This window comes from Ursus arctos, unplaced genomic scaffold, assembly GCF_023065955.2.
Source record: "Ursus arctos isolate Adak ecotype North America unplaced genomic scaffold, UrsArc2.0 scaffold_25, whole genome shotgun sequence".
NCBI classification, from domain to species: domain Eukaryota; kingdom Metazoa; phylum Chordata; class Mammalia; order Carnivora; family Ursidae; genus Ursus; species Ursus arctos.
In genome coordinates this window covers 41769674-41784955 of record NW_026622930.1, presented here as the reverse complement: position 1 = coordinate 41784955, position 15282 = coordinate 41769674, and positions in this window count along the sequence as shown.

The following is a 15282-nucleotide window of genomic DNA, read 5'->3' as shown; positions in this document are numbered from 1 at the left end:
AGAAAACAATTTGTGTTTAGCTTTATATTTTACATTTGATCAAGTGCAAGCAGGAAACCAGAGCAGATAATATATATGAGGGCAGAAAACTCAACTGGCATGAGGAACCTGTGAAAGCTGAGATAATTGATCTGGCAGTATTCAGATTTTTAGGTTCTGATGATTAACACCCGAGGGTCAAAGAAGAATTGGGTAAAATCTCCACAAAGTGTGAAAGCAACATTCTGAAGAATTCAGAGTTCACTGACTAAGATGCCTAAATAAAATAATAAATGTATTTTTATTTATTTATTTATTTATTTATTAAAAGATTTTTATTTATTTATTTAACAGAGATAGAGACAGCAAGCGAGAGAGGGAACACAGCAGGGGGAGTGGGAGAGGAAGAAGCAGGCTCATAGTGGAGGAGCCTGATGTGAGGCTCGATCCCATAACGCCGGGATCACGCCCTGAGCCGAAGGCAGATGCTTAACTGCTGTGCCACCCAGGCGCCCCATAAATGTATTTTTAAAAAGAAAATTAATCAGCTCACCGATCTAATGTGTGGAATGACTCAAGTCTATCACAAATTGTCTTAAATATAAGCTTTCATAGAGCAAGTGAAATTTGAACTAGACCTTCGAAGTTGAGAATTGGATCCCTTCAGAAGTTTCTGACCTGCTGTATCCCACATGGACTTTGAGGCCATTTTCCACCAGTGTCCTTGACTTGCACTGCTTTTCCACATAGATTTTTGTTTCCAGGTTCCTCACGGGACAAAACCGTACTGAATTATTATGGCAGTCTGCTGTGACTGTACCACAGAGGGAAAGTAACTGATTTTGTAAACTGATACCTTGACCTTGCCCCTGAGCAGACAATGCTATAACCAACTTAGCTAACTAGTCACAGACCTAAGTAGATGAGCTTGGTTGACTGAGGGGAAGCAATAAATTATGTTTGTATTGACCTTAGTAAACCTTTTAATTCCTTCCCACATGATATAGTTCTCAACAAATTGGGAAAATATGGCCTAGAGTCTTGGTAATTGCACAAGCGTAGATCAATGGCCATGGCCTGTAGCATCGGTTTTATGCCTTGGTGTACTCAATTTCATCATCTGCAGGGGTGCTTAAACTCCAGGCCATTCCCTCTCATGGGCCCCAAGAGGATGCTGGCCTTTTGTTGCCTACAATGGTGGGAGGGAAGGGACGTGGCCTCCTGCCCCATTAGGAGGAAGCACTGTTCCAGGTATGTCGGGGGTCAGGGCTGACAAGAGGAGGCCTGGAAGTTACTGTTGCATTTCCCCTAGCAGCTGTCTCTCAGAATGGCAAGAGGGACCCAATTTGCCCCCTCACACCATTTATTTGGCTGCTGGTGGCTATCGACTTGAGTAGAAATCTTCCTGAAGTGTCCTGGGCTTTTGGTCTCTGCCTGTTCACTAATAAGTTGCTTCATGGTCCCTCTCTTAGTTGCAAAGGGGGATGCACAAAACACTTCCATGACTTCCAAGTTGGAATGTTTATACCATTTGTAGGAAATCCGCTCCTTCTTTCACTCAATACGTTAACTGTTGAGTAACTACTATCATGTGTCACCACTGTAGTTAGCAGAAGGCATACTGAGTAAGAGTCAGCTTTTGCTCTGGAGGAAGTTCCATCTATTTGATGACACTGACATGTAAATACATAACGACTGTCTTAGTTTGCTAGGGCGGCCATAAGAAAATACCACATTCTGGGATTAAACAGGAGAAACATATTTTCTCACAGTTCTGGAGACTGGAAGTCCAAGATCAAGGTATCAGCAGGTTTAGCTTCTCCTGGAACCTCTTTTCTTGTTTTGTAGATAGCCACTTTTCTCCTGTGTTCACACATGGTCTCTCCTCTGCATGCACACAGCCTCGGTGTGTCTAAATGTCCTCTTCTTATAAGGATACCAGTCATATTAGGGCTCACCCTAAAGGCCTCATTGGAACTCAATCACCTCTTGAAGACCTTATCTCCAAATACAGGTATATTCTGAGATACTGAGGGTTAGGGTTTTAAAAGTGAATTTTGGGTGAACACAATGGTGAGATAAGTGATAACAGGTATGAAAAGTTTTATGCGAACTCAGACGGTATCTTGGGACCAGAATGAACACCAGTTCTCAATATTACTAGAGCCTGAGGCAGGTGTCACTGTGGCAATTTCTTAATGGAATTAGGTCTGTGGTTATGATCATTTGGCTAGCATCATGTATAAAAAATTCTAAATCTGAATGTTTTAAAGGTGGGACAAACTCTTGCCTCTTCCCCACATTTACACTCTTTACTTAGCCCTTCCAGGTATTCAAGTTTGCAATCCTTAACTAAATGGATAAGGAAAAAGAGAAACATTTTCCTAGCCACCCCATAGTTTGCCAAGCCCTCCAGCCCCCATAAAGTCAGTGAACTACATTATTACACACCTGTTGTTAATTTATTTTATCCAATCTTCTCTCTACCCATTTTCATTTACTCTTCTCCCAGCCAACCAAGAATCAGAGATGGACTCATCGAGTCACATACCTCTTCACAACTGTCCCTATGGCTACGTGAAGATATAGCCAAAATTTTGAAACCACTACTTAATTTCCTGTTAATTTCTTAAACAACACTTTCTTCTACTACTATGAAACTGAATCTTCTCCATTCTGTTCTAATTTAAAATTACACATGGTTGTGAGAGATAATAATCAAGACCTACGATCCTTCAACATTCAGCTTGACTGCCAACTGGCAATGTTTCTTGGGATATCCTGGTTAAAAGAGCAGGCAGACAGAATCCGATGAGTTAATTCATTTCTTAGCGTCAGGTGGTAGGTTACCACCATTTATAATGTGGACGAAATTGGTGAGTTTCACTGTAAAGGAAGGATAGATAAGTGGGCAGGTTATATCCAGATACCCAAAGTACTTTATGATCTTGGTATTGCTTATTTTTTCTGTGATGGTTTAAAAATAACATTTAAAAAACCCAATATGATAAAAATTAACATTTTCTGGTAAAATATAAAAAAGGTGGAGAGTTTCAGTAGTAATCAAAGAAATGCCAATGAAGCAAATATGAATTATAACATTTGAACTCAGTTTGGCAAAGATTTAAAGACTGATGATATCCTATATTTGCAAGAATGTGGGAAAATGGGTACTTATACATTATTCATGGGGTATAAATTTGTACAATTTCTGGACAGCAGCCTGAAACTAGAAATCAAATATAAAATCCCACTTCTAAGAATTTATCTTAAGTGCACCCAATACAAATACACACACACACACACAAATCATCACAACATTGGAAACAATTGGTGAAAAAATTACTAGTGACTTAAGTGTCCATTAATAAAGAATGGGTCAAAATCATTATCCATTCATATAATGGAACTCTCTGTTGCCATGAAAAAGAATGCGTCATAGCAATATTCACTGGCATGGAAGGATATTTCAATAGCATATTGTTTAATTTTAAAAAAGCAATATTGAAAACAACTGTATAGGACAATTCCATCAATATTAACTTAAGTATATGTATCTTTGTGTGTGTGTGTGTGTGTGTGTGTGCACGGAGAGATGATATCACAGGGTTCAGTAATATAGTTACAAGGACAACCTCTGAGAAATGAGATTTGGGTCATTTTTACTGATTTAGGGGACTCAGAAAGACTGCATATTTTCATTGTATCATCTTTATAATTATGAAAAAGGAAATAAAATATTTGACAAAAATATACTTCTTGGGACCAAGATATTTACCAAACAGTTCTATTTTAACGCCTGATCTTATAAATGGTTGGCCTGCTCAAATATTTTCACTTTTTCTTTAAGACTTTTTAAAAAATTTATTTGAGAGATAGAGCAGAGTGGGGGGAAGGGGCAGAGGCAGAGGGAGAAGTAGACTCCCCGCTGAGCAGGGAGCCCTATCCAGGGCTCAATGCAGAGCTGGATCCCAGGACTCTGAGATCATGACCTGAGCCAAAGGCAGATGCTTAACTGCTTAACCGCTTAACCGACTGAGCCACTCAGGTGCCCTCATATATTTTCTTTTTATTTACAGGCATAATTCTTATATGCAGAATATTATTGTAGTACACCTTGAACTTCCCTTTTAACAAGTGTGAGGTATTCCAACAGTGGCCAGTATATTAAGAATCTGTACATGTTCATTGAAGACAAGTGTTGTGGTCTGAGTTATGTCCTCCCAAATTTATATATTGAAGTAGAATATGACTGTGCTTGGAGATAAGATCTGTAAAGACATAACTACATTAAAATAAAGTCATTAGGATGGGCCAACCCAATATGACTGATGTCCTCATAAGAACAGGAAATTTGGGCAAAGATATGCACAGAGGAAAGGCCTTGTGGAGACCCAGAGAGAAGGCAGCCATGTATGAGCCAAGGAAAGAGGCCTTGGACGTAAACAATCCCACTGAAACCTTGATCTCCAACTTCTAGTCTCCAGATTCCTGAGAAAATTAATTTCTGTGTTTAAGTGACCCAGTCTGTGGTGGCCCTTTTTTAATGGCACACCTAGAAAACTCATGCAGTAAATAAACCTACCTCATCTGTAATCCCTATTGAAAATCTTATTTCTGTTCTGTAATATTTCCAAGTCACTTAAACATATCTGAAATGAATGGTCTTAAACGAATTTTATTAAACTGCCCAAATGAGTTAAAAAAAAAAAAAAGTAAGCACCAACTTCAAAATCTTACACCTGAAAAAAGTTATCTAAGGTAGAAACATAAATATAACACCACAGAAATGAAATTATGCCACCCTTAGATAAAACTGGATTTGGCAAAGAAATTTATATACACAGGTGTGGAGTTGTTCTGCAATTTCAATTAGATAAAAGTATTTGAAATAGAAATATGATTTTAATCAAGGCTATATCTTGTAAAATTAAAGAATCTACTTACTGTTTTATCCCATTTATTGTTTTTGTGTATATGGTTTTCAAAAATTTTTCATAGGAGGAGGGAAACCTCACAATCTGGAGAATTTAAAAAATGGAAGGAAAGGAAACTATTTCTTTAAAATATTCTTGAATCGGCGGGGCTTTTAAAACTTGTTAGTGACAAATGAAGTCCATATAGTAATTTTTATTTAGCAATAATCTAAAGATTTTAGATAAAGCTTTTACGTTTTTTTTTTTAATGTAAAGTCATATTTGTAAGTCAAGGGTTTAATTTTACCAAAGGTATGGTAGCTACTTAATGGTTACAAAGTATGAAATCCTCTGGAAAAAAAGCTACTTTTAGTTAACATATGTTGGATCTTGTGTATTTACAGGAAATGTTTCCATTTAAGACCATTGATACATTAATAGTTTCCAGGCACGTTTTATGACGGCCTAAGTTTGTAATCTTTTGAACAACTAGAAAAGGATGTTTTTAAAATAAGCACTTAGATTTGCCTGGATCTCATTTATAAAGCAAGGGTCTTAACTCCGAATGTCTCTGAAATCAAATGGTGTCCCGAAGTAGTGAATTCCCCAGAGGGATGACCACAACATTTCCCATTCAGTTTCTCTTTACCATCAAACTTCCTAAGTCTCTTGTACCCTTGTGTTTTCTTTCTGGAAAGGTGGTGAATGGATGCCGCAGTGAGTGGAAGTTGTCCCTCCAGATGCTTCAGGTTTATTCATGGATAGTCTGTGATTTTACTTTTTTTAACTCTCTTGGAGAAGTTGCTAGTTGTAAATCATTTATTACAGTACTGCTTGAAAACTCTGTGCTCACTGACGCTGGGGTTTGGCTGGCATCTTTGAGTGGCATTAGGAGGCCCCAAGAATGGGGAACGGATTTGGTGGAGAAATACGAATGTTTTCTCGGGAACAGGTAAAGTACTGATGACCTTAATCATTTTGTCTTCCAGTGTGTAATGAAACGCCCTAGTGGCCAGGTGAACCCCATTGGGTGCTGTGTGCCCCCTCTTTGGGGGAGAGGATCTAACTCTTCCTCTCTCTAGATCTCCCTGAACTATGGGAGGGGACTCTCACGTCTCCAGTGTAATCCAGTTCCCTGGTTTCAGAACTTCTCAGGAGATGCTGGCCCTCACCCTGTAGGCCTCCCAAGGAAGGGAGAGGGTAACTGGTCCTCCAGCTCAGAAGAAGGTCTTTAACTAGCTCTTTAAAATGGTGAGAGATATTTCTACTGTCAGTGCAGACTGAAAAACTCATTAAGGCTCTGAGAGCCGCGAGCCGGGGTTCCCCAAGGTAGCTTCCTCATTTTAAGTGTCTTAACCTGTCTGCATAACTTCAGAAGGAGAGGCAGACGTCCAGATTTCCCCTAGACTTTCTAGAAAGTTTAGGTAGCACAAAAATACAGTCTGCACAGTTACTCTGTACTTGGTTACACTGTACAGTCACACAGGACTTGGGTACTTGCTATAAAATCAAAGGACCCTCAGCTTAAGCTCCACAGTGCAGATCCTTGAGGAATCGGTCCCCTGTCTCCCCTAGGAACCCATTCCTCTGAACCCTTATGGCCTCCTTGGACACAAGCCCGTTCATAATCGTGTGACAAGGGACCATGTCTCCCCTGTGTCCTCAGTGCTGAGCAGGGTGTCTGGTACATAATAAGGCCACACTGAGTCTTTGAAATAAATGCAAGTAACTGAACCAAGTTGATCTGAAGGATCGATGTTCTTGAGGAGACCCTCTAGGTTACAAAAGCAGCACATCCCTAAGCTTCTGAATTCAGAAGGTTTCTGTTGCGTGTGAGCAGTGCGCCAAGTACTATGGGGCTGCAGAGAAGTCTTAGACGGAGGTAATTCCTGGTCCCAACGAAGCGCCTACAGCCAATCGGAAACCCTGCGGCCCCCTAACCCCGTGCTTCCTCGGACCCCTGCCCTAACTCTCTTCTGCCTGTCCAGGTTCTCGCAGCTCTTTCCCCACCTCAGACTCCCCATTTGCCCTCTCCCCTCTGCCTCCTGGAATCTGCTTGTGCTGAGGTCACTGTGTCACAAATTCAATGGTGACTTAGTAGCCCTCCCGCTGGGAGGCTGAGTCCACCTGCAGCAACGTTCCCATGAGTGGCCACCCGCTCGCTTCCACTCTCGGCTCCTGGTTTTCCAGTTTCGGACTGGTCCCCTTCAGGCTCCTTTGCCAGTTCTCCCTTCTCTTCTCAAGTTGAAGTGTGGCTTTTCTTAGACCTTTATCTTGGATTCTCTTTTCTCTCACCACTTTTCTGGTTATTTCAATCACAGCTGTACATTAGATGCCCTCGGGGAGTTATTTTAAGCTAGGCATCGCTAGACCCCAGAAATTCTGATTTATTTGGCCTCTGGGGTGTGTGTGTGTGTGTGTGTGTGTGTTTCAGGAAAGAAAATTCCACAGGTGATTCTTAGCACCTCTTGTAGAACCATGGCCCTGTCCCCCCCCCCCCACTCCCCATCTCTTCATCTCTGTCTTTCTTTCTCTAGGTGAACTCATCCCCTCCTGGCTTCCATATGCTGATGACTTCCAAATCTAAATCTTCATCCCAGAGCTTGCCTTTGATTCCAGATCATTGCATACCAGTGCGTTCTTGGGGGGCTTAAAGGCATCTGGTAAGATTGTCCTAAATGGGAATCATGGTTTATTTCTTCAAATCTGCTCTCCTCCTGTTTTTCCATGTCAGTAAGTGACATTGTCCTTTGTATAATCCAGAAAACCAGATATTCTCCTCGACTCCTTCTCCTTCATCTCTCATACCCAACGAAGCACCAAGTCTTGCCAAACCTTAAATACACAATTGCTGATAAGCAACCATTTTTACTGCAATAAAAAGGCAATTGCAAATGATTGAACCTAATACGTATTCACTTTTCTCTATTTCAGTGACAACATGTTGGTCCAAGTGCTGGTTCTTCAGATGGCTGAAGTACCTTTCTTACTGGCCTCTCTGCATCTGTCCTTGTCCCTTCTTCCATTATTTATACTGTCTTCAGACTTACCTTTTTTTTTTTTAATGCAGATCTTATTACCTCATACCTTCACTTAAAATCCTCAGTAAGTTTTCAGTGTACTTCGAAGTAGATTTAAAAGTCTTAACTGGCTTAGAAAACCCTATATCATCTGGTCCCTTTCTCCTCTGCACCTTATTCTAAGCAACCGTTTTCCTTACCTGTCCTACTCTGATCACATCTCACTGGGCTTCCTCAGGTACCTTTTGATTTAAGGACTGTGCACATGGTAATTTTCTTGGCCTGGTATGCTTCTCACTAATTATCTTGTTGGGGTAGCTCCTGTAAATTTGTCATATCTCACTCTAAACATCACTTGTGCTGGAAGCTTTGCCTGATGCTCCCCACTAGGTGAAGGGCCCCTATTATGTATCCCAAGACTCTCAATTATAGTGTGAACCATTGTTGTTATTCATTCTGTAAATTGTTGTGCAATCATTTCTCCAATAACTTTCTCTCAGCTAGACAAAGACTCCATGAAAACGGGCACTATATTCTTCTCATTTTCTGCATATCCTCGACTTTTAACACGGTGTCTTAAATTTGATAAATCCCCAATGTATGTGCATTGAATACATGAACAAGATGGGAGAGTTAAGACACAACTGTGAAAAACAAATACCAGAAAGTATTTTACAAGTGTCAGAGTAGAGGAGTAGATAAAGCCTGGTGGGGGTTGGGAGAGAAAGAGAGATTGTCCTGGGTTTTTCATGGAGAATTTCACGCAGAAGGTGATATTGGTCTCGGCCCTTTACAGGTAGTAGGGTTTTTCGGGGATAAAGAATGGCATCATAGACAGAAGGAAAAGCAGGAGCAAAGGCATAAAGGTAGGAAAAGATAGAGTAAGCTTGAGGAATGGCAAGTGATCCCACTGCTGTTAGGATAGGGTAGGTGCTGGGGAGTAGCTGGTAAGACGGCCAGGACATAGAGAGGAGAAGGGAACAGGGATGGACAGCCTACGGAGTTTAAACTTGTCATTTTCAGCCACAATCCCAGCAGTGTTCTGAGACAATTGATCTGGCTTTTGTGGTCAGGCGGAGCTTAGAGCACCCAAAACCAGTTGGAAAGATTGCAGTAAACTTTCAAGAGATAATGAGAACCGGAACTCAGGTTGTCCCAGTGGGCGTGAAAGGAAAGCTGGATCTTGTGCTGGAAGCTTTGCCTGATGCTCCCCACTAGGGGCTAGGATACCAGAAGGGACATTGCTAGGCATTTGATGACTGCTTCTAGGCAATGACAACAGAAAGAGACCAAGCTCAAACACTAGAAGAAAGACACTTGGCCCACAATTTCATAGGAGCCACTAGTTAGAATTTAAGGCGGAACTGATGATTGCATCGAGTGTCCATTCTGCAAAAGCTGCAAGAATTCATTCATTAGAGAAACGCATTCACCACGATTCCCAACTTTCTATCCAGTGTCTGCTCTGTTGGCATGTTCCCAACCATCAAAGTTGTTGAGGTGGTTTATAAGCTGATTTCTAGAATGGCAATTATAAATATAAATATATATACAATACAGATATTTTTTTGCATTTTAAAAATTCTCTTCTTTTCCCAGACAGTGGTTATGGCTCAATCTACTTTACAGGTATGCGGGAGCCTTGCAAATGACTATTTCACATTTACTGTGTAAACTAGTGACTCAGTATGTTTCTTTAGAACCAGATATGTGTGGTTTTGCTTCACTTGAGGAATTCAGTAAAGAACATACTTCATGTCAGCAGAAACCCTCATAAATCTCTATAGAGAAGGACATGAGTAAAACCTTTTATAATCACATGGCTGCGTGGAATCCATTTCCTTTTCTTTATGGAGCCGCTCTAGATTTTTCTACATACCTCAGAAAAAGCTCATTCATGTCTAGGAGGTGATTTTGATAAGGGGCATCACTGTCATCTTTGTCTTGAGTTTACTCTTCAAGATTAAAAAATGATTGAAGGAGAAAGTAAAATTCGAAAGGTTGTTATTTTGCTTTGTGTGTAAGAGGTACGCATTTTCCCTCTAGACGGAGCTCCAGGGGGAGTTTGCCAGGAAAAACAAACAAGGTAGTTTCTCCTGCAGAATGGCTGAGCTTCTGTATCTGGCCCTATGTATATAAACTGTGTGTCTTGGGATAGAAAGTCTTTCAGAAGCACAAAAACATGGATCCAAGAAGTAGGGAAGAGAGCTACTTTTCTTGCAGCTGCAAAAGACCGTTTACACGATACTATTTCAGCTTGGATATTAAGCTTTCAAATTTTCAGCATTAAAAATTTCATCTTCTGGCTATGCAGGTGTTGGCTCAGAGAAATCCAGATTAGTAAGATTAACTGAAAGGAGAGAAATGGCAGGAGGAAGTCCCAGACAGAAGGGTTTCTGCAGGAGACACCTGCCCGGCTTGGCATAATGAGCTCAGCGGCCTGGCAGAATCTCCATTTGAATACTTTGGTTGGATTGATGACCTTTTGTGGCTTTTGTGGCATGGAAAAACATATATTTTTTTTTCTGAATGGAACACTATATGTTCCTCTAAAGAGTCCTTGGCATTCTGTTGTCTCCCGGCCTTTCTTAGCGAACTTGGGGAGATTCTTGGACGTGCGTGATGTTAGAAACAAATTTAGAACTTCTAACTCTCATGTTCTGTGGGCCGTGTTACAAAATTTCCCTAGGAAATTGATGTATTATTTATCTAAATTTATACTTGAAATGCAAACCATTTCATGTCGTCACAGGGATATTTACTTAGCAATAGTAGGATATTCCTTAGCATTAGTCTTTAAAAACATGTTTTTGTTTCATTTCCTAAATAACACCATTCCTGTGTGTGTGTGTGTGTGGTGTACGCACGCATGTGCTCTAACCTCTGAAATTTGTCTTATTTTGTTTGACTTTGGAAGACTTTTGAGGCCATTTGTCATGTCTAGTGATCAGTGGACAGAGACCGCGTGTCCCAGAGCACGCAAGTTTGGAACTGAGGTGGTCACCCCTGGTTTAATAGCAGCCTGAGCGCTCCCCGTGGCCATGTGTTTTAATACTTCCCTTGCTGAGTAGGACTAAAAAGCATTGTCCTTTCAACTGACAGATGACACTTTTTTGGAAGGAAAAACTAACAGTGTATGTCTGAGATCAGAATTAGACTTCAGAATAACTTTGATAGGACCGAGGAATGAGTAGAGCAAAGCCCTGTTCGGTGGCAAATACATTGCCTGGTCACAGAGCAGCCCCCCCCCCCCCAACTCACCCCCAGTCGCCTGCTTCCACTCAAACCTGACTGCTTCCCAGGACAGCGTGCGCTGCTCACCTGCGGCCCTGCTTACTGCCCACTTCTCTTACACGCTCACAGGGCAGGCTCCCCTGAGGTCATCCGGATCCGCAGTCTTCGGCTGACCTCCATCTTCTGACCACTTTTCTCGCACTTCCACTGACAGTCACTGAACACTGAAGGCGTGTGCCTTCTTTATTCTTTCAACACAGATTTGTTTTTCTCCCTCTCCCCTGTCATGATGGAAAAGATGTTCATCCTTCTACCTAAAGTCAATCCTAAGGGTGTTCTCTGAATCCCATCCTTTCTGGACTCCTTATGGCCCTCTGATTTTATCTACTTACCAGCTCTTGCCTTTTTCCCCTATCTCCAGCTTCCCTGCCTGTCTTAATTTATGCCACCACAATCTCCCCATCTCTCAGCACCCCTAATTTGTTTCTCTGCGCATAACGTTGCCTTTTCCAGACCATCCTTCACGAAGCTGTGAGTTTTCCAAAACATAAACCCGACTGTTTCATGTACCCCCCTTCTTTCCCTTCCACACTGGGTTCCCCTTGGTTATTAGAATAAGACCAAACTCCCCTGCACACACGCACGACATTCAGGGCTTTGGCCTTTGCTGAGCTCTAGGAGGAGATAAGAAATCACCTCTCCACAAACTAAACAGCAGTTTGGAATCGTGAAGACTTTTATGTTAAACTACATTATTTATTTATTTATTTATTTATTTATTTATTTATTTATTTATTTATTTTTAAAGATTTTATTTATATATTGGACAGAGAGACAGCCAGTGAGAGAGGGAACACAAGCAGGGGGAGTGGGAGAGGAAGAAGCAGGCTCGTAGTGAAGGAGCCTGATGTGGGACTCGATCCCAGAATGCCGGGATCACGCCCTGAGCTGAAGGCTGACGCTTAACGGCTGTGCCACCCAGGCGCAAACTACATTTTTTAAAGAGACAATTTCTAGCATATATATACGTAGCCTAATGTTAAAGGGTCGAGAGAGAATTTCGGAGTTTAGAAAACTTAGGCTTTTCTTTGCAGGCATGCCAATAAAGAATATTGTTTCTGACATTTGCACAGTCTCTAAAAACCATGTGCCTTTTTCTTTTAGATGTCTATGATCCACGCTGGGACAATTTCTTGTGTACAGAAGATACGATTCATAGGGGAGGTTGGTTGGTAATCTAGAAGCCATGAGTTCTAATGATAGGAAGTTGTCGGTGTGAGGTATGCGTGCGTGCGATCTCTACTGATTTCCGAAGCTGTAAGACGGCGACAAAACCATTATACCACCTCCACGAGTGTTTGTGAAGCAGAACTAATAAGAATAGCAGGTTGTGTTATAGGATATTAAGATGCCTTGCAAATAATCTTTTTCCTTAATAATGCGTGATGATTTACGAGTCCTTTGGAGTTGCTTTTGATCCCTGAGGTTAGCCCTCATGTAATTTAAGCAAGAATAATCAGATACAAGGTGGTGATATTTCCTGCTTCTCAGTGTATGTAATGTGATATACGATGCCAAGTAAAACCATGAAATTGGAAAGAAAATCGGCTGATATTTAGCATTTATGACTGTCATTTTGCTTTCACAACTCTTTCCAAACCTCAACTAATTAATTTATACACATCTCAAAGGGAGGTGATGATTATCTGTTTTACAGGTGGGAAGAAACTGAGTTACTTGTTAAAAGCCTTGCCCCAGGCCACAGAGGAGGGGGATGTTTTGGTCCTGGCCTAAAACCGGGGCACTCCTGATGTCCAACTCTGCGGCCTCACACGCTCTTTCAAGGGTGCCTCTGCTCCCCTCTGCAGCAGCCTCGATTGCTGATTAAATGAATCTTTGACATTGACCTTCAGTGGCTAGAAAGTTGAAGCTGATACGTTTTGTGATTCATGTAGACTTCATGGGTCCCCAGAAAAACCAAGTTCAGGGAACCTTGCTTTATGCGGGGGATCATTTTTAGAGAGAACATAAGGGGCCTGCCTGAGGGAGTAAGTAAAAACGTGATAGATATACCAGAAAATGCTTCTGCTCCAACATGTGAGTGAGCGGTAACTGATGGGCTGCGTAGCTCCCAGTAAGGACATTTAAGCATTTAGTGTGAAATGTGAATTTTGAGCGCACTCGCCCTACCTAGTCCAAGGTGATGAATTGTAAACTTCTAGAGGGCAGAGATGATGGTGTAATTCCTTTGTACCTGCAAACTGAGGATGACAGGTTAGACAGGTTGTTCCAAATGCTCTTTGAAAAGGGACTGTCGGAGGTCTTAGATTGCACGCATTCCTCAATTTACATAACACACATATCCCCTCAAGTTTCTCTACGTGGATCATATTTTTAAAGCACCAGGAGATTTTTGCCTTTTAAAGGATCCTTGTTTTGAATCCATTTGCAAGTGAACTAAGCTATTGTGATAGAGACGATTGCTTCTGAATTAATCTCTTGTGCCGATTTGGCTCTTCAAGTAAGTGAATTTTTTAAAAACAGAGCCTTTCTGTGACCTTGTCACAAAATGCAGCCTTGATATCGCTACCAAGTGGAAGGTAGCAGGGCCCCTGGAAGAACAGGACTTCTAGAGCCATATGTCTCCAGGTTGCACTAGAAACTTTGTCAGTTAAGACTGAGTGACCATGGGCAATTTTTCTTTGGTAAGCTTTCCAAAGAATCGAACGGTTTTATACAGAGAATTTTACCTTAGTCAAGGAACACTGACAACTTCAAGGCAGTTCCAAGGCAGTTTACGCAGAGCTCTCTTATTTTCTTAATATTTGCATGGTGTTCCACAGCATAGACCGACCACAGCTTGCTAGCTCATTCATTCATTCATTCATTCACTCATCCATTCTTCTAGTAAGGGATGTATTACCCTTTTCCCATTTTTTTTTTTAAACAAATGATCTTGCAAAGAACATCTTCATAGTAAGTGTTGATGTATTCCTATTATGTATGTAGGTCTAAAAGTGGGGTGACTAGGTATGTGTGTTTTTAATTCCAGGGACTCTGAAATTGTACTCTAAAAAGGCTGCAGCACTTTATAGGCCCATGATCACTTTATCAGAGTGTAGGTATCCTGACACCATCGCTCATACTGGGATTGCCGAATGTTCTCATTTACCTAATCTGCTGCATGAAAAAAAAGCCTCTCAGTGGTGTTTGTATTTGTCTTCATGTAATTGCGGGTGAGCGTAATAAGCAGACGTTGCATGTGTACGAGACCAACAATTTTGTTTCTGGCTGATTGGAAAGGAATAAAAATCAGGCATGCAATTTAATCCAACCCTGAGGCTGAGAACCTCCTTGATAGTCTCCTTTGTTACAGTAACTTGCAGGATGCTGACCCGACTTACTTGTTCACAGCACATTGGAAAAAAATGAAAAAGCAGGTGCAGGCAGTTCCTGTATGGCCTCTAACTTGATTGAGACTTCTGATGATCAGACGAGGATTATTGGTTCTAGGAACTGGAATTGGTGAAGTGCTTTTAAACAAAGCCTAAGAAAGAACTGAATTTGAAGGAACATGAGACTAAGATCTTAAGGGGAATAATTTTTTACCCCTGCGTTCTGACTTTCAGCTGGAGAATCATTCGTTGCCATGACATTTTGACTGTGAGAGTTGGTAGTAGTTATGGGCTTAATCACTTTAATTCATGGTTTGAACAGCCCACAAAAATTTGGCCTGTAGCCTTTGGAAGAAAATGACCCTTTAAATGTGTTGTTGTTGAAAAGAGAATCATCTCTGTACAAAAATATTAAATTTGATAACAAGCCTTTCCCTATAAGTCTATCTCTCTCTCTCTTTCCCTCTCCGTCCCTCCATCTCTTCTTCACTCTTCTTCTCTCCCTATCAGTCAATTCTACTTCTTCCTTCTTGTAAGAAGCATTTTTCAGGTCTAACCTTGCTTAATCAAGAGAGAGAAAGAGTGAAAAGACCAGAACATAAAAGCAACCTCTTTTTTGATTTTAAAGCAACCGTAATTTTATTTTATTTTTTAATTGTTTCAAAGTTTTTATTTATTTAAGTACTCTCTACACCCAACATGGGGCTCAAACTCACATCCCCAAGATCAAGAGTCACA